Source organism: Lathyrus oleraceus, chromosome 6 (assembly GCF_024323335.1).
Source record: "Lathyrus oleraceus cultivar Zhongwan6 chromosome 6, CAAS_Psat_ZW6_1.0, whole genome shotgun sequence".
NCBI lineage: Eukaryota > Viridiplantae > Streptophyta > Magnoliopsida > Fabales > Fabaceae > Lathyrus > Lathyrus oleraceus.
Window position 1 is genome coordinate 228,247,326 of NC_066584.1, and position 26,932 is coordinate 228,274,257.

Genomic DNA, 26,932 nt, shown 5'->3' on the forward strand with positions numbered 1-26,932 from the left:
TTGGGGTCTTACAATAATGTCATGCATTCTTACCTTTATCATGTAATGCACAACATGACAAACAGTCCAAGCAACCATGCATAACACCCATACCCAAACTCAGTCCCAACATCAGCCTAGCAAATAACCATTTAACTGTTAGCATAGGCATCCTGCAATAGCACCTGTGTAGACCTGAAGAAGCATAGAAATGGACATCAACAAAAAGCAAGGCATCATAAACCAAAGTGAAACCTATAGAGCAAACATGGAAAAGGTGTTGAACCATATGACAATGTTGTAAATCAAGCACAATTCAGAGGGCATACCATAATCACATGTTATAGAAAACCATCAAGAAATGGACATTGAACATGCTGCAAAACCACAAGCGCCTTGCAAATCACCATGTCCTGATTCACAAGACCATTGTGCAAGCAATTAGCAGCTTAACCATTCATCAAGGCAAAATTTCTACAAGCCTTGAGATTATGAACTGCTACACCTAAGTCAGAATGCACATGAGTAAAATTTGTAAGCAAACTATCAAACTATTCACAATTGAACCAAAACCAAGGCAATGCCACAAGTTGCTACACCCTGGAGCCTACCTGGACCGTATCTGCAAAGCACAAACCAGAATCAAGCCCGTGGACCTATTGTTGCCACCATTTTGCAGAACACCATACGACACCATGAAGCAATGCTACATGACCAAAAATAGGGTCATAATCCAATGACAAAACAAGGTCAGAAGGAAATGCAAGATGATCATGAACATGCAGCATACCAAATGACTAATCCAATTTGACATTGCCAAACCTGCAGTAGGCAAGTACAACATTCCAAAATCAAGCAAAGTAAAGCAACATAACACTTGCCTATTTCACTAACCAAGGGGAACCTTTTCTACAAGTCACCAACCAAGTTGCAAGGCTAATCCCAATCCTAATGTGACCTGCAATAACGAGTCAGAAATATAAGTGGATTTAGCATTCAATAAGCTAACCAAATGATTTCCTAATTGACTGAGTCCAAAGCAACTAACTAATTGAGTTAACTGCTAACTCAGTGAGCCAATGCTAACCAACTCCAAACCTCATCTAACAGACTCCAAACCTCATTCCAAACCTATCTCTAATCCAAAACTCATCCCTATTTAAATAGGATCATCATCATCATTCTGACACTTTTGCATCACCTTCAAACTCACACTCTCACTTTGCAAAATCTCTCCCTCACCACTCACTCAAAGCTCTTTTCTCCTAAGCCATTGAAGCTTCAAATTGCTTGAGCTAGACAACATCCTTCATTGTTCGTGACTCCAAACTTCCAGAAGAAGAAGAAGAAAGAAGGAAGAGAATAGGAAGAATTGTGTCAAAGAAAGCGATTGACATGGTATGGATTAGAGATTTTCACACTTTGACCATTGTATTTTTCCGGCCTCCGTCTCCGGTAAGTAACTCTTTGACCATTGTATTTTCACACTTTTAGTGTACCAGATTGTAGAATTTAGGGAGAGGAATCCAAGCCCGAAGGTTGTAGACATTGGCTCTTCATGGTTTCCATTTAATTTGCCCAGAATGACTTAGGGTTCTTCGAATGAAATCCTTCAATTAAGCTTAGCCATGAACAATCTCGCTAATTCAACCCCAAATCCGTCAATCTTAGTTTAGGGCACCACCGTCGCCGGCGGTGGCCGCTGACACGGTGTTCTACGGTTGTCGGTCGGTGGAATGAGCTGTGAGTGAGAGGGAGATTAACGCGGGTGCATGAATGTTTTCAAACTCTGTTGACTTGGACAAGTCAACAACACCATTGGGTTTACTCTTAGTGGGCCTGGCTTCTTCCAAGCCCAGTGAATTTTGATTCACACGCCCATATTCCTTATACACCCCCCTGTGAACACTAAGAAAATGTGGTAGTGGGCTTAGCGGAAAGCCCACACTTCATTTTTGCTTCTCACCCTGTTTTGTGGGTGCACTCCCCTGTAGCCAATAATTCAACATTTGGGCTTGGTTGAAGCCCATATAGCAAATTCAGACTTGTAACCCCTTTCATGGGTTACACCTCCTAGCCCAAATTTTGATTTATTTTTTTAATTGATTTCTAATCTTTGTAATTAGCTTTATTAGCTAGATTAGATTGATTAGATTAATTTTGTAATAGTGTTTAAAATCTTGATTTTTAGAACATTAGGTTAATATAGTTAATTAGATCAAAAATTAGGTTTAATTAGAAATAATTGGATTTTTGATTAAATTTAGAATATAATGTAATTTCCACACATTAGGTTAAAATCAATCTTTAGGATTTAATAATTTTAGGACATGGTTAGACATTGACTAGAATTTAATTTATGCTAATATTTGAACATATTTTGTAAATGGCCATTTTGCTCTTTAGGAGGAATTTTAGGCATTTTATCCATTTAATAACATGACCCATTAGGACTAGAATTTAACATTAGGATTGAATCATTTCCTAACAATTGTATGCTCCCTTAGGGATTGTACCTAGAATTTTTGATCAAGACTTTGATTAACATGTGCATGCTCCCCTAGGATTTTAACGTAGGTTTTTTTAATCAACTTTGATCAACCAATGCATGATCCCTTAGGATAGTTTCTAACAATTACTAACTTTTAGATTAGATTCAAACCTAGTTCTCTAAACTAAAATAAACCCATGATTAAATTGGTCAAAAGCAATTTTGATCAATTAAATCCTTTGAACTTGTATAATCCCACAGTCTAATTTGAGTGACCAAAAGACCCTTGGTCACTTAGTAAGACTCTTTCTTCTAAGTTATGGAGCTCAAGGCCTCAAGTCAGATTCTCGATCAAGGCATCCTCAATCATACCAAGCAGCAGATCATACAAGCAATCAAAAGTGGAAACTACAAGAGTTTGTTAAATCAAAATTGGGATTGTGTGGCATGAGCCTTAAGTAATAGAGAAGGAGTGGGACTGGAGTATTCCTACCCCCATTCTGAGTATCTTTGGGTATGGGAGGTATGACCCAACACTCATCGTATTCACCTTTATTCATAGACTTTGGCACAATTCTAATCATACGATTGACAAGTCTATCTCTCTTCACAAAGCTATACAATAAGCAAGGACTACTTCAACAACTTATCAATCATGAATCGAGTTGTACGACACGAGCCTTAAGTAATAAAGAAGGACTGAGACTGGAGTATTCTTACCCCTATTCTGAGTATCTTTGGGTATGGGACATATGACCCAACGCTCATCGTATTCACCTCTATTCATAGACTTTAGTGCAATTCGAATCGAACGATTGATAAGGTCTTCCTCAATACAAGAAACAACTACAAAGACTCTTCTCCCGCCACTTGAAAGTTAAGATGAGAATTACATGCCATGAGCCTTAAGTAGTAAAGAAGGAATGAGACTGGAGCTTTCCTACACTCATTATGGATATCTTTGGATGCGAGACGTTTGGCTCGTTACTTCTCGTATCCATCTTTACTCATATACTTTAGTGTTATTCTTATCAAGTAATTATCAAGTCTATTCACTCTCCATTCCTACTCATATCACTTCAATTCTAATCATTCAATCACATTCTTTTTCCTTCAATCACCTTGCTTTCATCCCTAGTGGGCTGAACTACGAACACTCTTACTTCCTTATTGCACTATAAGGATACGTAGGCAGGAGAATTCAGATTCTTCATGAGCTATCTTATTTATCAATCTACCTTATCTATTGCTAACCTATTTATCAATCATCATTCTCCATTAATTCAATCTATACCATCTTTTTAAGATTAATCATATTTCTCCTTGGACTCCTTGTCTACCCTTTTGGGATGTTTTAATGACAGTCCATCTCTTCAATCGAGAATTGTTTGGGCTACAACCTCAAACACTTAATATAGTATTTCTTTTTGGCTTTACCTTATAGTGGCGGTCTGCTAGTCCACGTATTGGTAAATGCCTACCTTGCTCTTTGATACAGAGTCTATCTCCTTCTTGGATCCAAGATACTATTCATAATTGATCTCGAATTGTTTGTCTCCCCAGCAAGTGACACTATCCCTTGTACTCCAGTACTACAATCATTCCTTGAATTGGTGTTTGTCTTGTGAGCCCCCGTTAGTTAGACAAACGTCTCTCACTGGATTCTCGTGGTTCCGAACTACGGTTGCTCTGACTTTCTCATTGCCTTATGAGAACATGTAGGCATGAGGATGTGAATCCTTGGCGAGCATACTTCTAATTATTCCTCTTTCGCCTTAGGGCATCATTCATACCTTTCACGATCCAGTACCTACATTCGATCATAAATTGTTCACCCAATGACATATTGTCTCTTTGACATCGAAATACATTTTCTTTGGAATTGCATATACATCTTTTTAGAACACCTAATGTAGTCCGCATTTCTACCTAGAGTTGTTTGGGCTACAACCTCAAACATTTAACTCCTTCCCTTTTTGGCTAAACACCCTATAGGAGCGACCTGTTGGTCCACATGGCGGTTAGAGTTGTTTCCCTCTATGGTAGAAATCTCGTTTCTCTTATGGATCCCAGTACACTTTTACCTTTCGGTTTCAAATAATACTTCTTCAGTCACTTATCACCGAGTATTCAATTCTGTGACTTTGGTCACTTCATTCTGTTCATATCCGTGACGCATTTGTAATCTACCTTCCTTCACTCCATGTGATATATCAGTTACCTTTGAGCCAAATACACTACCTTTTTATGCTCCTTCTTGCGTCACCTTGTGAACCAAGAGTTGTTTGGGATTGTGCCCAAACACCTATTTATTCGTCTTTTTGGTTTTACCTTATATTGGCGGCCTGCTAGTCCACGTACTGGTAATAGCCACCTTACTCTTGGGTTCATCTTTTCACCCTTGTTGGATTTCAAAACACCATTCTTTGGTTCAAACCATATTTCTATCACACTTCTTTTCACCTCCCGCCTCTAGTTCCTTGAACTACGAAGCTCTGAATTCCTCATTGCACAATGAGGATACGTAGGCATGAGGGCCCCAATCCTCACCGAGCACTCTATCTATTCTATTTCCTTTTCCCTTTATTCTTTTGCAAGTAATCTTTAGATATAACACCTATTCAAGCGAGAACAATCAAAACGGTTCCCATGGAGTACCATGGATGTTTGGGGTGCTAATACCTTCCCCTTGCATAACCGACTTCCTTACCCAACATATCTCCTTTCCCCCGGGTTTTATCGATGTTTTCCCATCCCTTAGGGTATAAATAAAGTTCGATGGCAACTCTGTTGTATGTACGAGCGTGCGATATGTTCAGATATATTTCTGCTAGCTTCAGCTGACGACTCTGCTGGGAAGACTTTGCTACTTGGAGTACTTCCTAGTCACTAAAAGGAGTCGAGCCTAGTTTAGGTTATTCTCTCGCTAGTTTTAGGTGCTTACCTTTATAGATTTACTCGCCTCTATTTATCGTTGTAACACCTCAAAATTTGCCCTCCTCTCTTGGGACTAGCTTAGCATATTGCATTTCATCTTGTAGGTCATTAGTCATTGCATCTTTGCACATCATGTGGAAACAATAAGCAAGTCATCCTCCTAGGTCTTTCTCAGAAGATAAAAGGGTTAAAAGATTCAAGCTTGAGGGTCTCATGAATTGATCACTAATCATCTGAGGGTTTGTGCTTCAATTAGGGTTTCTTGGTTCCTCAAGGAGATTGGTCATTATCTTGGTTGAAATGGTACATCACCATCATCATGGTATTATCATCACCAAGAGGTTCATTGTGCTTGATCAGTTCCTTGGGATTAGGGTTTTGACCTCTGGTCAACCCTAATCATCTGCATTGTGCCAATCAGGGTTTGGCAAGAAGATGAGGGGTTTTATGAGATGGGGATCATCATATGGTTCTAATTAGCTTATGGAAGCTAGGGTTTCATTTTGGAGCCATTTCCTCAGGAGATTGAGGCTTAAATTCATCTGTGCATGATCAAGTCATCTATCAGTCAACAAAAGTCAACTGTGCATTTAATCATGGATTTGAAGGTGGGAGATGGTTAGAGAGGCTTCATTCATGTCCATACAAGTCTCATTTGACATTTCAAACATCAACAATGGAGAATTTGAGGTCAGATGAAAAGTTTCCAAAAATAGTAAGTGACCTGTAATTCAAAATTGCCAAAAATGGAAAGGTTTTCTCCTCAAGTTTAAATGACCAAAAATGCTTCAAATGAAATTTTGTCCAACATGAAAGTTGAAGATATTGCTCTCACCTTTCCAAAAAGTACAAGAACATGAATTTCTCATGTATGGTTGAGAAGTTATGGATCAATCATGGCTAAATGAATTTGAACTTCACAAGTGCATAACTTTTGAACCATAAGGCCAAATGAAGTGGTTCTTTTTGCAACATTCTTGTTTTGACATGTACTATCCAAATTATACATCATAAGACATGCATTTTGATCACAAAAATATTTGAATTTCCATTTGAATTTTGGAGGGAAAATGGTAATTTGAAAAATATGCTTTGTTTTCACTTTCCACCAATCACATTTGCCTCCAAATATCATTTCATGTGGATTTCAAACCAAAATGTGCACTGTTTCATTGGAATGCATTACATGAGGGTGCATTTGCAAATTGGCCATAACACTTCAACTTCACTAATCCATTTGCTTTTGGCTTAATTGTGATTAGCAACATCATTAGCACAGCATATAAAAGCATAAGCATAACTGTTTTTTGGATTAACATAACAGAATTCTCAGATCTAGATCTAAATTCACAAATCTCTTCAATTTTCTCTCTCACTTTTTCTTCAAATTTCTCCACATACTTTGCTTTGTTCTTGATCAAATCATCATCCATAAGCATAATTGAGTGTGTTGGAAGCAAGATTCGAAGGATTACATGCATGTTTGAGGATTGTTGAAGATAACCTCCATCCATGGCAGCTTGATTTTCTGGACAAATCGTGCAAGATCAACCTCCAAACCTTCATCCAAATCATCATACAAGAGCTAAAGAAGGACTGTTTGGACTTGGCAAGGCTTGAAACAACCGATTCCAGTTCTGCACTTCAATTAAGGTTTTGTCATACCCCGATTTTGGTCCTGAATTTTTTATGTTTTCACTTTTGTTTAGCACGTTTGGCCTAACCTTACTCTGGTCTTATATGAGGATTGGTCTTGGTCCAAAGTCATGGTGTGGTTCATGTGATTGTTAATACATCTATGGTCTGGGTCATCTGAACAACCAAGCTTCTTGTGTTTCAAGCCACTTGCTAGTCATGTTATTGGTTCATGGATACTATATCAAAACCCTAACCTCATGGTCTCATCTCATGGTTCTGTTCATTATCAGTCAAGTCATTCAAGTCATAAGGCAAAAACAATTTGGGAACCAACTTCAAACCATTTGTTAATCCATTTCAATTTATTTCATGTCATTTTAAGCCATTACATTTGATTCTACATAAGAAAATACAAGTCTTGACATTTTTGACCAATTGTTGACTTTGGTCAACAGTTGACTTTTTGGTCAACGTTGACCAAACTCAACCCAAATCCAAAAAAAACTCAATTCCATTGATTCATTGTCCATTTACAAAGAAAATACAAAATTTGGCATTTTTGACCAACTGTTGATTTCGGTCAACAGTTGACTTTTTTGGTCAACTTTGACCAAAGTCAACCCAAAAATTCACCCATAATTGTCCATTGAATATCCATTTACAAAGCATATCATAAAGAAGAAATGCAGTCATTTTCTCCCAAAATCAAGACATGTAAATAAAAGTATACAAGAGATATATCATGTCCTAAAGTTTGAATACAAGTAGGAAAATATAAATAAACAAAGTCTGCAACTTCCCATGCCTAAATATTGTCACAAATCTATTTCAAATATGACTGAAGGGTTATTTTGCCCATTTTAGCAAAGAATGGCAACTTCATCAATTAATTCAAGGAAAATGTTGAATGCTGGTTTTCAGAAGCTTAATAAAATGCCATTTTCAGCCCATATGCTAGAAGAAATTTGACAAGTGTACAAGGATGAGATTGACCTAAAATGCCATACGCCCAGCCAATCTGCTTTCAAGTATCCTCTTATCTATGGCTGCGTCAATAGAGCTCATCTGGCTACTTTCATCATGCACCTGATATTTTGTTAAAGGCATTCTTCTTTCCTCCATGGACATTGCCTCGTCATCCCAAACTAAGTAGACTTCATTAGTGGCAGGCTGAGAAGCAGGAGCTTTGTTTGAGATTACTGGGGGAGGTCCAATTGAAGGACCAACGGTATTTGGGCCAGACGCATAAGAATGTGAGTTACTTGCTGTCCCGCCTTGAAGCCCTATTGCTTGATAATTACTTGTCACAGAAGAGTTGATGCCCAAATGTGCATCAATAGGGACATTTGAAGAAAATACAGGAGTTACTGATGGAACAGCTGATGACAGAGGTGCAGCAGAAAATGTTGAACTTTGAGCAGTTGTGTTGATTATTTCCAACAACGGGAAATAAAGGCTGTGAAACTGGGACAGAAGGTGTAGATGTTGGCAGTCCGGGAGGAGTAATCTGAGTTTGAAATGCGGTTGAATTAGTTGATGGCATTGGAGGCCTCACATTCTGCACGGGAAATAATGGTTGATGTGCGTATGGAACATGAGGGGGAATTGAAGCAGCTGGAGGCTGAGGAAACCATATCAGAGGTTGCAATGAAGCCATGGAAACGCCCTGCAGTAGCTCACAAACCTTGACCATGAACATTGCTTTGCCCTGCATAAGCCAAGTCGACTTGCAGCCTTGTTTGATCATCATCATCAATCCATGTCCTGCACTCATGGCCATGAAAACATACTGCAATAACCAAACCTGCAAAAAGAAACCAGTTGGCAGCATGTTATAAATGTGTGAGTCCTGTGGAAAACGTCACTCCCTGACCAAGAGACTAACCAAATGATGAAGCCAAATCATGACCATCGGCTCAATGGATTTCCTGCAGCAAAATCAATGCTAACATAATCATCAAAACAAGGCACAACAGCAGCAGGGCGTAACAGCTACAAAGAAGTTTAAAAGTGGAAAGCACTTAACATGGTTCAGTCATAATAGTTCCATAATCCAAACAATTCCATTTGTTCCAGCCCTGTGTCGTACCAGCTTGGCAAATTCCATGTGAGTGGAAATCCAAAAGCCATTCAGTCAGCCTGTAAGGTTTCATAACAAAGTTCAATCAATTTCCAAATGACAACCCCATATCCTTATCATTTGTGTTCCAACTAATCAGCATAACCATACCTTTGTGACCTGAGATCAATGTGAACCTGTAAGGCAAGAGCAACTTCACACATTGAGTCATCAATCCATATTGACCATGATGCTACTTCCCATACCAGAGCGCATACTAGCTGAACCAGGCTAGTTATCCTGCTGCAAAACCAAGACAGAAACAGTCATCCATGAAGTTTGCAATGCACTCAAGTCAAGGTAATCACAACACAAATCACAACCCATGGGATACATAAATCAGTATGAATGGGCATGGAACTAGCTGATAACAAATTGATCTTGCATATTGGGATTGAAACCAAGCCATGCAACCAAGGTTCTTAGTGAAGGCTAGTCAAACTGTTCAGTCCAAAACAACATGAAATAACTTGCCAGGTTATGCAAACCCTCATCATTAGCTAGTTACAACAGGTTGGATCCAAGGTGAAAAGACAGAAACATAATGCAGAATACCTGTTAAACTAGACCTTACATCATGGTTTAAGTCCAAGCCCCTGTCAAATTTCTGCTTTCAAAACTTAACAAAATTAAATGTGAAAGAATGCAAGATAGCTTAGAGAGTCTCACCACAGGTATCATGGACCAGTTCAAAGAAGTTGTTACCTGTATTGAATGCTCTGCAGCTACACTTTATCAGATCGGTGTGTAAGGGCATTAAGGAGAATTTTTTATCTTTTTGATTTCAACCTGGATGGCATCTTCACTGATCGTGATTTATATGAGTATCAGACTAGGTCCTTCGGTGCAGAACTGCTGCAGTCTGAAATAGATCAAATCACAACAATTTTTCCAAAACAATGCCACTGAGTCAACCTTTATGTTACTAATCACTTCTACCATTCATTCAATTTCATCTACAAAATAAAAACCAAACCATGGCAACATCGAAAACAATCTCAGCAGCTCTCAAACTCGTTGACACCAAGAAACAAAATCTCAAAAAAAGCATACGATGATCTTCAATCACATTCTTCTCTCCTCTCTTCCCTCCCCCTTTCATGGCCAGACCTTGATTCTCACTTCACCACCCTCCACAACACTCTCTCTCAACGTTTCATCCATCTCCAAACCCTAGAATCATAGTTACATCAAAACCACAACGACCCATCATCTTCTCCTTCTCAATTACCTAACCCAAATCCTAAAAATCAAAACTTTTCATCAGACCCTAATGACCCATCTTCGTCTTCTAACCCTACAACTCACTTGGAAGCATTGACTGCGTTTTGTAAGAATAATGATGGAAAAGGGTCGAGGACTTACATTGGGGATAATTTTAAGGACAAGGGTATAATGAAAGATGAACTTCAGAGTGCATTCAAATCTGCGTCTAATCCTGCTGACATGGTTCTTGATGCAATTGAGGGTGTTTTTGTTGCAAATGCAGTGATTGATGGGAAAGAACCTAGGTTTATTAAAAAAAGTTTTAATTTTTTGTTACAACAGTTAAGGGTTTTTTCTCCTTATGTTTAGTTTTGATCTTAGAAAGAAAGCTAAGAGATTGTTTAATGAGTGGAAGGTAAACCTGATGAATGAGAATTCTGAGCCGAGTTGGACTTTGGCTTTTTTTTTTACAATTTGTTGCTGTTTATGGTTTTCTATCTGAATTGACTCTGGCCGAGCTTGTTGCTTATTCTGCTACTGCTTCTGCTAGTGATGATCTTATTGACCTGTACCAGATTATTGCTTTGTCAGATAGAGTTCAAGGTATTATTCAGAAACTTATTGAAAGAAGTAAACATATTTTGGCTGTCAAGTATATTTTTCACTTCAAACTTACCGATAAGATGCCACCAGTTCCCATTTTGAAAGCTTACGTCGATGATGCACAAAAACTCGCTAAAAGACTTGCCTCCGAGGGAAAGCCAAATGATGAGGTCAAAACCAAATTAAACGGTCATCAAAAGAAAATCATGCAGCCAATTCATAACAGATGGTGCATGATACATCAGCTAGTGTTGGCATACATCTCTATCATGTTATAGCCTGCACCTTGCATCTCAAACAAGAGGACTACTATAGCCGACCATCATCAATACCATCCTGCATTAAGTCCCAATGAAGGCAGAAACAGATATGTTGAATCAGTCCAGTCATTGAACCTGCAGTGAACATACACAAACTCAACACCCTGAATAAAATTGATGGAACAATTGGCGATGGGATTGTTAACCTTACAAATCTCACAGCTTTGGAGCTTTACTCCAATCATTTGACAGGTTTTATTCCTAAGGATATTGGTAAGCTCTTGAAATTGGAAAAGTTGTTTCTTCGTGTCAACAATTTGACCGGTACGATTCCACCATCGTCGAATCACCAACCATAACCTGCAAAAAAAAACCAGTAAGCAACAGCAGGTAGCAGACCTAATTTGTAACAGTATCAAGACCACAAGGTTCACCACAACCAGGGCGAACAACGTCTCAACTGGATGTGCTCATTGCAAACAGTAGAAATGCTCATAATCCTCCGAGACCTTAATGTTATTTTGGAAGCTGTTACCTGTGCATGCTTGGAAAGACGGTTAGTCCATATTAGAGCGCTCAAGGTCATTCATTGTCTTATGTGCATAGGTCGTAAACATGGTCAGCAACAGATGGGCAAACCACAAGACAAAACCTGCAATACATTCAATCAAAACAACACAATTCATTCAAACTTCTTAAATCATTACACCAATAGAACACACAAGAGAAAATTGAATGCGCGTGACATACCAAGTTCCCAAATTACACATGAATGTTGTGCACAAAGGGCAAGTGAAATGGCATGTATTCGGAATCAGCTGTCAGATATTGCAATCAAACCAAGCTCACCAATTTCACTGCAGTAAAACACAAAGTAATCAGCCAAAGCAGTAAAAATTCAAGAAATATCCCAATTTGGCATAGAGACAAAAACAAAGAAGAAGGCACATGCTCAGGTTACCTGTTCCAGATCCAAGTATCAAACGAGATGGACCAAATTCTGAGCATCAAAAAAGGAACTTTGCAGGAACGCTTCTTTTGGACATCAAAGATACCTTTTCAAACCCTAATCTGTGAGCATAAAAGGGGAAGGGAGTTCGTGAGAAAGAGAAAGGGTTAGAGGCGGCCACTGTTCACAGAGAAACCTGGAAGCAAAAATCTGAAAGAGAAGAAACCCTAAAAATCCCAAAAGTGATTACCTGGAGGCCAGCGTTTGCAAGTCCTATACCGCCACCACTGCGACGCTTTGTAAGAATTTCTCTTTCGTTCTCTCTATTTTTTCTCATACGCTTGTTGTCTGAAAATATTGGTGAGGGTTTTTGAGAGATAGACGCGAACGATTTTGAGAGCAGGGGGGGTTCGTTTGAGTGCATTTGAGAGACGATTGGGTGAGTTTGAGGGATAGTGATTCTGAGAGCAGGGAGAGGTTTTCGCCTGAGAGAGTTTGGGAAGGTCGGGTTCGTGAGGGGAGGAAGACGAAGGCGATGGAGAAGGGTTTCTGTCGTTTTCCTTTTTTTGTTTTTTTTCTTTTTTAATTATTTTCTTTTTATTTATTTAACTTAATTTGTTTTTTTACAGAAATAATATAAAAACCATGAAATTTTTTGTTTTGTTTTTATTTTAAACTTTTATTCCAGTTCATATATTTATGGTAGTACCTCAATAGCAGATAGTGTTGAGTGACCTAGTGGAGAGAGGATAGTTGCATAATATTAGGTGGGGAGGGTTCAATACTCATGTGTGGTACTTTTTGCTTTTTATTTGATTTTATCTTCCTTTAGCATTTTTTATTCTTTTAGTATTTTGTTAATATCTTTTTTATGTGTTTATTATAATTTCATTTGTTAATAATGCATAGTTATTGTATTTGAATTTAGTTCAAAAAACCATTTTTTCAAACTATAAAAATCATACTTTTCTCGATTTAATATCGAGCCCATTTTTACACCCTTGTAAGTCGATTGCTTTTTAAGCATCGCCATCGACCTCACATAGCTTACTCTTGGGCTTTCTTACAATGAGCCGGTTCCTTTGCACTTACACTCATACATTGTTTAATGCCTCATTATTTCATTCTTTGATTATTTGATTCGATTATATACTTGCTCAAATATCTTATTGTTGATTAACTGTTGCCTACTTGTATGGTGTATGAGGCATATATTTATATTGCTTGATTACCATGTCAACCCCCATTCATAACAAATGTATCCCTCTCCCATGAAATGTATAATATTTTTTCATTCTTTATTCATCTGTTAATACAAGAATTAAAATGAACATTCGATAACCATTTCAAAGCAAGATCAAAACCTCGATCCAACGTCGAGTAATCATTTTTCAAAACCTAACAGAACCAGCACGTATTCATCCATCCTTTTGTAAGTCGATTGCTTTATGCATCGCCATCAACCTTGTAAGTCGATTGCTTTATGCATCGCCATCAACCTTGTAAGTCGATTGCTTCATGCATCGCCATCTACCCTTATCCCTAACACTTCTCCTTGCTCCACTCGTCAACTCTTGTTCCGATTAGGTAGCACCCATTAGATAGAACCCTTTGTATGATAATGTAGGTAGGATTCCCATATCCTTTTGTATGATAACATAGGTAGAATTCCCATTTTCTTTGCATGCTAACATTAGGTAGATATTCCCATTTGTAAATCCTAACACTTAAGTACATATTGCATGACAACTCTAGGGCAGAGCTTCCCCACTTTTAGACCTTCCGTGCGTCTCCGATCTTGTGGCATGTAGTCCGTCCTATTGCAAAGAGGTAACCGCCTAAGACTCGATTCAGCGAGCTGCGACACCTACTACTAGGACGTGAACACATTGCCCACTCTCCTTTGACACAACTGGTGTCTTCCTTTGTAAGTCCATGTTCAGATGGCAATCCCTATAAAGGGGAACTACGTTGCCCTGATCCTCATACCAGATGAGGTACGTAGGCAGGAGGTCGTGCGAGATCTCTCCGGGCACCCTTTTCTTTTTGTGTGTGTTTGCTTGACAGTTGCTAGGCTCGAGTTCCCGACTCCTTAGTAACCTGTTGCTTGTTTTCTTCTTGTGTGTGTTAGGATATGGATGTAAGCCCAGCGATTGGCATTCCGTATCCTATTGTTGTGTGCTTGGAGTCCGGTATAAGTCCATGAAGTGGCATCTGGTTTCCAGTGTGGGTATGTTTGGTTCGGAAGCTGATGTAAGTCCAGCGATTGGCGTTCGGGTTCCATGTTTGCCTTTCTGTGCGTGTGTTTTGTTTCGGCGTGCGTGAGCCGAACTACGGCAACTCTAATTATCATGTTCAGATGAGATACGTAGGCACAAGATGCGATGTCTTGCCGAGTTTGACTAACGACTAACAACTAATCGTTGTTTGCTTTTGCCCTCGTTGCGATTCTTTTCTCTCGCCCTCGTTGCGATCGAGACTTTCCTTTTCTCTTGCCCTAGTTGCAATCGAGACCCTTATTCCCGTAGTTAGTTGAACTATGTTTTGCTCTGATTCTCATTCCCGATGAGATACGTAGGCATAAGACGCGATGTCTTAGCGAGCACACTCCTCTTTAACCCTTAAGTACCCGAGCTACGAAGACTCTGATTCTCATATTCAGATGAGATACGTATGCAGTGGATGCGACATCCGTGCGAGTCATTTTTCTCTTGACCCTTTTAGTAAATAGTACATTAGATAAACACACACCCTTTAGACAAGAACAAACAAGAGTGGATCCCGTAGAGTACTACGGATGCGTAGGGGTGCTAATACCTTCCCTTCGCATAATCGACTCCCGAACCCAAGATGTGGTTGCGAGACCTTGTCTTTTCCTTTCCTTTCTCCAGGTTTACTTCGAGCGTTTCCTTTCCCTCCTTTGGGATAAATAACGCACGGTGGCGACTCTTCTGTCATTTCTTCCTCGCCGGTTGTTTTTTCGCACCTCTGTATTTTTCAGGCTGCGACAGCTGGCGACTCTGCTGGGGATCGAACCTAGAATCTCTGGTTTCCCTAAGCGAGTCCCTCCTAGCTTTTGTAGGTTTCTTGTTTGTTGGGTGTTTATTCTTTTGTACAGTTATTTATTTTCAGCATTTACCTGCTTTACCTTATTGCATTCATGTACATATGTTTGTTGTATCTATGGGTTCTGTGGGTTGACAGTTTGTTGGGATGGGATATTTTATGAGAGATAAGCCCACTACCCAGGCTTGAGTGTACACATAGGTGTTAGAGTGGATAGTCATGAGGCTTGCGTGGCGTGTTGTTACGTTAAGTCGTTCATGAGACCCACATTCCAGACGAGGTTTCTGTTGGATATATTTTGTCCTATGGGTGTTCCATAACGACAGATATTCCCTTAGAAATCGTCGACTCTGGTGACCATTTCCCGAGAACTCAGTCGAGGCCTCTCCTCTGAGACGCGTTTATGTTAGCTCTGGTGGGCGCATTCTCGCTGCTCAATCCGAGGACCCCGAGACTGGGAACTTGCTTTAGGATATTCTGTTGAGGGGAGTCAGCAGAGGTCTTTTATCCCGTAATAATGCCAAACCTTCAGTGGTAAACGTATTATTCTCGACTGAAGGGCTAAAGCTGACAAAATTCTGTTCTTAGAACCTACCAGTGAGGGGCGGGCTAAATTCAGGGAACCTTAACCTCCAACCAACCCGGTTTTCTGGAGCAGAGTTTTGATCTTATATTATATTCTCCAGTGGGTTTTCTCTTCAGACAGTGCAACCCGACAGTTGCTCAAGCAGATACAGCAGTCCTGATTTCCATGTCACTGCATTGCATCACATCATTTTGCATTCAAATCATCCAACACATGTTTATCTATTCCCAGGGGCTGATATCTTCTTCTTGATTCTGGTCGGGGTTTTTCTTACACTTTCTATCTAACGAGAGACTGGAATTAAAGGGTTAGAATACCTTTTGGAATTGATAAACATGTCATTACATTTGCATATCCATAGCATGTCTTGCATAACAGGTACCGTCGCGGTGTTCTCATTTTGTGGGGTGTTCCATTAGCAGGATAGCTGATTCAGGAATTCACCGGTACGGAACCCGCAGAAACCAGCAGAAAGCTATGGAGGGTCTACAAGCAGAACTTGCTGAGATGAGGGGCCGCATGAACCAGTTCATGGACGTGGTTCAGGGAGTAGCGCAAGGACAGCAAGAGATTAGACAAATGATACAAAGGAATCCCGCAACTACTCAACCAGAGGTCGTGACTGATCCTCCAAATGCAGAGGTTAATGGACCGGGGCCTGTCCCGATCCCACATAACAACCTTGATCAACAACCCATCCACGATGATCAAGATGATCAGTTCTTGCTGCCAGAAGACTTTGGCATGGGCCATGGCATGGATCCCATGTTCAGGAGATTAGAGGAGAGGCTGAAGGCGGTAGAAGGACAAAACCCTCTGGGGGTAGATGTTTCTGACTTGGGATTGGTCCCAGGCGTGAGGGTCCCACCAAAGTTCAAAGTCCCAATCTTTGACAAGTACAACGGTAGCTCTTGCCCGAAGACCCATGTGCAAGCTTACTTCCGAAAGATGGTTGCATACTCTGATGACGAGAAGCTACTCATGTACTTCTTCCAGGACAGCCTAGCTGGGGCATCCCTGGAATGGTACATGAGGTTGGATAGAGCCCATATCCGTTGCTGGAGGGATTTGGCGGAAGCTTTTGTGAAGCAATACCAGTATAATGCAGACATGGCCCCAAACAGAACTCAACTCCAGAACCTGTCTCTTAAAAGCAATGAGTGCTTCAGGGAATACGCTCAACGCTGGAGGGAGACAGCTTCCCGTGTTCAACCTCCCATGTTGGAAAAGGAAATGGCCAACATGTTCATGAATACGTTGCCTGGACCTTATCTGGAGCGTCTGGTGGGGTGCAATGCCTCCAACTTTGCTGATGTGGTCTCTACCGGAGAGAGGGTAGAGAATTACCTGAAGACCTACAAGAGCCACAATGGAGGTGGATCTTCATCAGGAGTAAAGAAGCCATTTATGGGAGGACAGAAACAGAGGGAAGGGGGTGTGAATTCCGTGTCTTCATATCAAAACAGGAGGGATAATTTTCAAAACTATCATCAACAACCGTATGTTGCGGCTGTGACCATTCCAGCTGCAGCACCACTACAACAACAACAACCACAATGCCAGCAAACTCAGTATCAACAACAACCACAACGTCAGCCAGCTCAGTATCAACAACAACAACAGCCAGGTAACAGACCCGCCTATCAGCAGAGGCAGAGGATGATGGACCGGCGTTTCGACACTCTTCCAATGTCGTGCGCTCAACTGCTTGCTAGTCTTCAACAGCTACAACTTGTGCAGCTACGCACTCTGGCTCCTCCGGTTGGTAGACTTTCGGTGGGTTACGATGCCAATGCTAGGTGTAGTTTCCACTCTGGGGCACCTGGCCACAATATTGAGAACTGCAAAGCTTTTAAGCACGTAGTTCAGGACCTCATTGATTCAAAGGCTATCAGCCTTGCACCGGTTCCTAATGTCGTCAACAATCCCATGCCACAGCATGGTGGTGCAAACGTTAATATGCTGGAGGGAGAAGCCAAGCCTGTTAAGGATGTGTTGAAGTTGAAGACCCCGTTGAGGGAAATTAAGGAATGCTTGTTGAAGGCCGATGTCTTCCCCGGTTGTGGGAAAGGTTGTTCGGAATGCGCTACACAGGGTAAGGATTGTTTGAAGCTGCAGCAGGGTATCCAGGTCTTGCTTGACAATGGTACCCTCCAAGTTGAAGACTTGTCTGCCAAAGAGTTTGCTGAAGGGGTAGTTGAAGAGGTGTTTGAAGACGCTGTTGAAGAATTCACAGATGTTGTTCCTGCTGATTGTGTATTTCCCATTGATGTATTTAATTTTTCAAATGTTGTTGCTGATATACCAAACAATGTGTCTGATCTTGATGTAACTGAACTTGATTCCGGTGTTCCGGATGTTTTTGTTTCAATGAATGAAATTCCCGAGTATGACTATGATGTCGCTACTATCACCATCTTTTACCCGACTAATCAGATCAGTGTGCCAGAAGCACAACCAGTGCTACCAGCGCGACCGGCCGCTATGACAATCACAACCCCTGGTCCTTTACCTTTCACAAGCGATAGGGCCATTCCGTGGCATTATGGGGGGAGTGTATACACACACGATCATGGGGTGGAACGACCTTTGAAGGTAGAAGAGGGTCAAAAGTCTGAACTCGAAGCTGAAGGTCCCGCAGTGGACAATGTTGGTGGAATCGGGCGATTCACCAGGAGTGGTAGATTGTTCTCACCACCCGTTACCCAAAGTGAGAGTGATGATGCCGCGGCTAAGGCCAAAGGCAAACAAGTTGTAAATGAGGGCACTTCTGCACCCCAGGCTGGTTCTGAGCCCACTTTTGCGAAGGATGTGGACGAGCTTCTGAGAATCATAAAGAAAAGCGATTACAAAGTAGTCGATCAGTTGATTCAGACGCCGTCAAAGATATCCATTCTCTCACTCCTGTTGTGTTCAGAGGCACACAGGGAGGCACTTCTGAAGGTCCTTAATGTTGCATATGTGCCTCAGGAGATCTCAGTAAACCAACTAGAAGGGATCATTGCAAATGTTCATGCAAGCAACGGGTTGGGTTTTACTGATTCTGACTTAACACCAGCTGGACGCAACCATAACAAAGCTTTGCATATCTCAATGGAATGCAAAGACACAGTGTTATCTCATGTTCTGGTGGATACAGGTTCCTCTCTCAATGTGCTACCCAAGAGAGCCCTGTCAAAGTTAGAAGTAGAAGGTTTGATCTTGAAACCTTCCGATCTCATGGTGAGAGCCTTCGATGGTTCTAAGAGGTCGGTGTTTGGAGAGGTAGAATTGCCAATTCAGATTGGATCACAAACCTTCAACACCGTATTCTATGTGATGGATATCAGTCCCTCGTACAGTTGCCTTCTGGGTCGTCCTTGGATCCACAATGCTGGGGCAGTCTCTTCAACACTGCATCAGAAGATTAAGTTCCCGGTCAATGGAAGAATTATCACTGTCTGTGGTGAGGAGGACATCCTGGTCAGTAACCTGTCTACATTCAAGTATGTAGAGGTGGAAGGTGAAATTCAAGAGACTCTCTGTCAGGCCTTTGAGTCAGTTCTGATCAAGGATGCAGCTCCGGTGGAAGGGGCTAAAGCAGGAGCCCCTATCTCATCTTTCAAGCAGGCGCAAGCCTTGGTGGATTCAGGTGTTGCTCCCGGTTGGGGACGTCTGTTGGAGTTACCAATGAAAGACGACAAGTTCGGGATTGGGTATCAACCAGCGCTGACTTCTACAACTTCAGCACTTCAGACTCGTCAGGGGCCGATTACTTTCTCCAGTGCTGGCGTCATCCAATATGGCCAGATCTCTGCGATCAACGATGAAAATGTGGATAGTGATTGCGACATCGACAACTGGGTGCGTCCGAGGATCCCTGGTGAAATCGTCAACAATTGGTCTGCCGAGGAAATTGTCCAAGTCACTCTTCTAGAGGAGTAATTTTTCTTTGTTTTATTCATGCATGTCCAAGTCTTACGTTCCTCCCAGGGCGTAATGACTCATTGTAGGGCTCATCTATGTGAATACCTGCATTGTTTATCATAAATGAAGGACGTCTTTTGCATTCAAAATCTTGTTCACTGTTTTTCTATTTTTACAGTTTTCAAAATTTCAAAAGAATAAAAATATTTGGCAATGTTTTGTTTAGTTTTCACTCACTGTCCACACTCATAAGCACATACCATCACTCATGCAGATGCACATCACCGGATCCTATTGATAACGATTCTACTATGGCTCGCTTCGACTTCGAAAATCCAATCTTCCAAGCTGAAGAAGAGGGTGATGAAGACTGTGAACTCCCTGAAGAACTTGCCAGGCTGTTAAAGCAAGAGGAAAGGGTCATTCAACCGCATCAAGAGTCTACTGAAGTGATTAATTTTGGCACCGAGGACATCAAGAAAGAAATCAAGATAGGGGCTGCTTTGGAAGATGATGTGAAGAAGGGGTTGATTGAACTGTTGCAAGAGTATGTTGACGTCTTCGCTTGGTCTTATCAGGACATGCCAGGGCTTGACACAGACATCGTGGTACACCGTTTACCTCTCAAAGAAGGTTGTCCTCCGGTCAAGCAGAAGCTCAGAAGAACAAGACCAGAGATGGCTGTAAAGATAAAGGAAGAAGTGCAAAAACAGTTGGATGCAGGGTTTCTAGCGGTTACTAATTATCCGCCTTGGGTTGCAAATATTGTTCCAGTACCTAAGAAGGATGGAAAGGTACGGATGTGTGTTGACTACCGGGATCTGAACAGAGCTAGCCCTAAAGATGATTTCCCATTACCTCACATCGACGTTTTGGTGGATAACACAGCTCAGTTCTCGGTATTCTCCTTCATGGATGGCTTTTCTGGCTATAACCAAATCAAGATGGCACCAGAAGACATGGAGAAGACAACTTTTATAACCCCGTGGGGCACCTTCTGCTATAAGGTGATGCCGTTTGGTCTGAAAAACGCTGGGGCAACATATCAACGAGCTATGGTGACTCTGTTCCATGATATGATTCATCATGAAATCGAGGTTTATGTGGACGATATGATTGCCAAATCTCAGACAGAAGAAGAACATCTGGTGAATCTGCAGAAGTTGTTTGAGCGTTTAAGGAAATTCAAGCTGAGGCTTAATCCGAACAAGTGCACTTTCGGGGTGAGGTCTGGAAAATTGTTAGGTTTTATTGTTAGCGGAAAAGGGATTGAGGTGGATCCTGACAAGGTAAAAGCGATACAAGAAATGCCTGAGCCAAGAACGGAGAAGCAAGTCCGTGGTTTCTTAGGAAGGTTGAACTACATTGCAAGGTTCATCTCTCACCTAACAGCCACGTGTGAACCAATTTTCAAATTGTTGAGGAAAGATCAGGCTATCAGGTGGAATGACGATTGTCAAAGGGCTTTTGAAAAGATAAAAGAGTATTTGCAGAATCCCCCTATCCTCATGCCTCCAGTCCCAGGGAGACCGCTGATTGTGTACTTGACAGTACTCGACAATTCCATGGGTTGTGTTCTCGGTCAACACGACGAGACAGGTAGGAAAGAGCATGCCATCTACTACCTGAGTAAAAAATTCACAGATTGCGAGTCGAGATACTCAATGCTTGAGAAGACATGTTGTGCACTTGCATGGGCTGCTAAGCGATTGAGACAATACATGCTGACTCACACAACCTTACTGATCTCCAAGATGGATCCAGTCAAGTATATATTCGAGAAGCCAGCTCTCACCGGAAGGGTTGCTCGTTGGCAAATGGTATTGACAGAGTATGACATCCAGTATACATCCCAGAAAGCCATCAAAGGTAGTATTCTGTCAGACTATCTTGCTCAACAGCCGATTGATGATTATGAGTCAATGAAGTTTGATTTTCCAGATGAAGACATCATGTTCCTCAAGATGAAAGACTGTGAAGAGCCAGTTGTTGGGGAGGGACCTGATCCAGATGAAAAGTGGATTTTAACGTTTGATGGGGCCGTCAACGCCAAAGGAAGTGGAATTGGCGCTGTCATTACTACTCCGAAAGGTGCCCACATGCCTTTCACCGCTCGTCTGACCTTCGAGTGCACCAATAATGAAGCTGAGTACGAGGCCTGTATCTTGGGTATTGAGCAAGCCATTGATTTGAGAATCAAGACTCTGGACATCTTCGGAGATTCAGCTCTAGTGATCAATCAAGTGAATGGTGATTGGAATACTCTCCAGCCCACTCTGGTCCCCTATAGAGATTACACGAGAAGACTGTTGACTTTCTTCACAACAGTAAAGCTGTATCATATACCTCGTGATGAGAACCAGATGGCAGATGCTCTTGCTACTCTATCCTCCATGATCAAGGTGGGTCGGTGGAACCATGCTCCTAGGATCGATGTTATGCGCCTTGATAGGGCCGCGTATGTGTTTGCTGCTGAACTAATGGTTGATGACAAGCCCTGGTATCACGATATCAAGTGCTTTCTGAAGAATCAAAAGTACCCTGCAGGGGCATCCAACAATGACAGAAAGACTTTGAGAAGATTGGCAGGCAGTTTCTTCTTGAACAAAGACGATGTGCTGTATAAGAGGAACTTCGACATGGTTTTGCTCAGATGCGTGGACAAACACGAGGCGGACATGTTAATGCAGGAAGTTCATGAGGGCTCCTTCGGTACTCACGCCGGCGGACATGCAATGGCTAAGAAACTATTGAGAGCGGGTTATTACTGGATGACCATGGAATCAGATTGTTTCAAGTATGCTCGGAAATGCCATAAATGCCAGATTTATGCTGATAAGGTGCATGTACCGCCGAATCCTCTGAATGTGATGTCTTCGCCGTGGCCGTTTGCAATGTGGGGCATTGACATGATTGGAAAGATTGAGCCGACTGCTTCCAATGGGCATCGCTTCATCCTTGTTGCCATCGACTATTTCACCAAGTGGGTCGAAGCAGCGTCGTTCGCGAATGTCACCAGACATGTGGTTGCCCGTTTCATTAAGAAGGAAATCATTTGTCGCTATGGGATTCCCGAGAGAATCATTACTGATAATGGTTCCAATCTCAATAACAAAATGATGAAGGAGTTGTGCCAGAACTTCAACATTCAGCATCACAATTCTTCCCCCTATCGTCCTAAGATGAACGGTGTTGTTGAGGCAGCAAATAAGAACATAAAGAAGATTGTGTAGAAGATGGTCGTTACGTACAGAGATTGGCATGAGATGCTACCCTTCGCCTTGCATGGGTACCGCACTTCAGTACGTACATCGACCGGGGCAACCCCTTACTCCCTTGTGTATGGTATGGAAGCAGTCCTACCTGTTGAAGTGGAGATTCCTTCTCTAAGAGTCCTGTTGGATGTCAAGCTAGATGAAGCTGAATGGATTCGGACAAGGTTCAATGAGTTGAGTCTTATAGAAGAGAAACGAATGGCAGCCATTTGTCATGGGCAGTTGTATCAGAGTCGGATGAAGAGAGCCTTTGACCAGAAAGTGCGTCCTCGATGTTTCCAAGTTGGAGATTTAGTGTTGAAAAGGATCCTTCCTCCTCAGACAGATCACAGGGGCAAGTGGACTCCTAACTATGAGGGAGCGTATATCGTCACCAAGGTTTTTGATGGTGGGGCCTTAATGCTTGCAATGATGGATGGTGAAGACTTCACTTCCCCGGTAAACTCAGACGCAGTTAAAAAATACTTCGCATAAAATAGACCCGCTGGACGGTAAAAAGAACAGTCCAGGCAAAAATGGGCATCCCGACGAACCAAGAAAATGAAAAGGTTCGGGCAAAAATTAGGGATTTAAAAATGAAAAGATCGTACACCCGGTAAGTTGAAAACCCGAAAAGGGCGATCCAGGCAAAAGTTAGGGATTTAGCGAATGACTGCGTTCTGAGTTAGTTCTGAATCTCATCTCATGTCAATGACTGGAAACTTTCAAAAGGTAGGAAACAGTCCAATCACCTTTTCAGAAGGCCGATCATCTGGAGGATCGTGAAGACGAGCGGGTCATAGCAGAATTGGAACCCAATAGAAATCCATTTCACATTGCCATTAAATTAATTTCTGTTTTTATCTTTTGTGCGATTACCTCTTTCCAGGGATTGCTTCCTGATGTAAATGCCTATTCAGAGGCCATTCAATCAATAAAATCATGTTATTCAGTATATCTCTGTTTGCATTTTCATTTTACTGTTTTGTTTGCAAAAAATGACGTCCGAATTTTTGATAAACATTGCATCATGACACATAAGAGCTTTACAGGTACATGCTCAATAAACATTTAAAATTGCTGTAAATCTTAAGTACTTTGAATTGTCTATTCAGAACAGGTACACTCGGGGCATTTCCTTAAGGTTCCCAGCAGACGATTGCGGACGTTTTGCTTCAACAGTTGGAGTTTGGTATCTTATCCCTGCAGAGTTGGTCCAAGCATCAGATTCTTCAATTCCAGCAGGTTCTCACTACTGTACTCCCCAAGCGGTTGTTTCAGACTATACGCTCCCCAGCGGAGTTAACAGTGCCAGACTGTATATCCCTAGCGGAGTTAATAGTGCCAGACTGTATATCCCCAGCGGAGTTAACAGTGCCAGACTGTATATCCCCAGCGGAGTTAACAGTGTCAGACTGTATATCCCCAGCGGAGTTGACAGTGCCAGACTGTATCTTCCCAGCAGAAGCAGCTGCTCCTCGGAGTTTGATGCCAGATCGATGTTTTCAATCCCAGATCGATGATCTCTTTCCTGGAAGCATAACCTCGGTACCGTATCGGTGTTTGCCTCCCCCTGCTGAGTCATCTCTCGTAGATTATGGTTGCCAGAACCACTATCGCTTACGCCCAAAAACAGGTTTCCAGCGCCGTTCTCTCCCCAGTCAGAGTCTCGGTATCTCGCCATTGCCAGAACACCGCACGGCCGGTCATTTCCCCACATAGTTCATTATGCTGTGCATCTCCAACAGTAGTGTCAGGGTCCAGAAGATTATAATCATTTCCCCAACGGGATTCCTTGCTTCAGCTTGGCATTTTCCCCAGCATTTCGCATCCCTGCATGTAGAATCATATTGCATTGCATCCTCCCAAATCGCGTAGCATTTCCATTTTCATGGAGCATTAGGCCATCGCAAAATTCAAACATACGCATGTAAGCATAAAACATTCTCGGCATCCCAAGTGACAAGCCAGAAGTTTGTTTCCAGTGCTCGGACTGAAGGTTGTTCATGACTTACTATCCCCAGCATGGGTCGTCGGCCCACGTGCCGCCTCAATTATTTTTGTTCCCTATTTCTGTCGATGCTGACAGGCATGAAGTTTCCGGTATCCAGACCGAAGTGGCATTCAGGCCAGTATTTTCCAGTATTCAGACCGAAGTGGCATTCAGGCCAATTTTCCGATATCCAGACCGAAGTGGCATTCAGGCCAATTTTCCGGTATTCAGACCGAAGTGGCATTCAGGCCAATTTTCCGGTATCCAGACCGAAGTGGCATTCAGGCCAATTTCCCGGTATCCAGACCGAAGTGGCATTCAGGCCAGTTTTCGATTTTCAGATCGAAGAAGTTTCCGACATTCAGGTCGATGCAACTTGTGGCATCCAGGCCAGTTCCCGGTATCCAGACCGAAGTGGCATTCAGGCCAGTCTTTCCCGATTTTCAGATCGAAGAAGTTTCCGGTATTCAGACCAAAGTGGCATTCAGGCCAGTTTCCGATTTTCAGATCGAAGAAGTTTCCGACTTTCAGGTCGATGCAACTTGTGGCATTCAGGCCAGTTTCCGATATTCGGATCGAAGAAGTTTCCGATTTTCAGATCAAAGAAGTTTCCGACATTCAGGTCGATGCAACTTGTGGCATTCAGACCAGTTTCCGATATCCAGACCGAAGTGGCATTCAGGCCAGTTTCCGATTTTCAGATCGAAGAAGTTTCCGACATTCAGGTCGATGCAACTTGTGGCATTCAGGCCAGATTTCCGGTGATCAGACCAACATTTGATACTCTCATATTCCGATGCTTAGTGTTCAGACTAATGTGCGGCGTTCAGGCCATGGGTATTCTTGTGCTACCATTTATTTTGGTATCCAGGTCAACTTTCTTGTTTCGGTACTCAGGCCGATTTTCACCGTACCAGACGGATTCTTCTTTTGAGATTGCTTCTTTGCCGATTCTGATAGGCATTGTTAATTATTTCATGGGGATTCAGGATCAAAATCCGGGTCTTCTTAATATTTAACCATCTCCCACTATGGTCATATGAAGAACGTCCTGCTTCATATTCTCTAGTTGAAGACGCTTAAATAGGGGCAACTGTCATACCCCGATTTTGGTCCTGAATTTTTTATGTTTTCACTTTTGTTTAGCACGTTTGGCCTAACCTTACTCTGGTCTTATATGAGGATTGGTGTTGGTCCAAAGTCATGGTGTGGTTCATGTGATTGTTAATACATCTATGGTCTGGGTCATCTGAACAACCAAGCTTCTTATGTTTCAAGCCACTTGCTAGTCATGTTAATGGTTCATGGATACTATATCAAAACCCTAACCTCATGGTCTCATCTCATGGTTCTGTTCATTATCAGTCAAGCCATTCAAGTCATAAGGCAAAAACAATTTGGGAACCAACTTCAAACCATTTGTTAATCCATTTCAATTTATTTCATGTCATTTTAAGCCATTACATTTGATTCTACATAAGAAAATACAAGTCTTGACATTTTTGACCAATTGTTGACTTTGGTCAACAGTTGACTTTTTGGTCAACGTTGACCAAACTCAACCCAAATCCAAAAAAACTCAATTCCATTGATTCATTGTCCATTTACAAAGAAAATACAAAATTTGGCATTTTTGACCAACTGTTGATTTCGGTCAACAGTTGACTTTTTTGGTCAACTTTGACCAAAGTCAACCCAAAAATTCACCCATAATTGTCCATTGAATATCCATTTACAAAGCATATCATAAAGAAGAAATGCAGTCATTTTCTCCCAAAATCAAGACATGTAAATAAAAGTATACAAGAGATATATCATGTCCTAAAGTTTGAATACAAGTAGGAAAATATAAATAAACAAAGTCTGCAACTTCCCATGCCTAAATATTGTCACAAATCTATTTCAAATATGACTGAAGGGTTATTTTGCCCATTTTAGCAAAGAA

At 41.6% G+C, this 26,932-nt stretch overlaps 2 pseudogenes; one reads left to right on the top strand and one right to left on the bottom strand.

Annotated features, from left to right (window-relative positions):
- Positions 1 to 7,961: 7,961 nt before the first annotated feature.
- On the bottom strand, positions 7,962 to 9,328 carry LOC127094902 (protein SUPPRESSOR OF FRI 4-like; annotated as a pseudogene).
- A 645-nt stretch (positions 9,329 to 9,973) lies between these two features.
- LOC127097742 (truncated FRIGIDA-like protein 1) lies at positions 9,974 to 11,285 on the top strand (annotated as a pseudogene).
- The last annotated feature ends 15,647 nt before the right edge of the window (positions 11,286 to 26,932 follow it).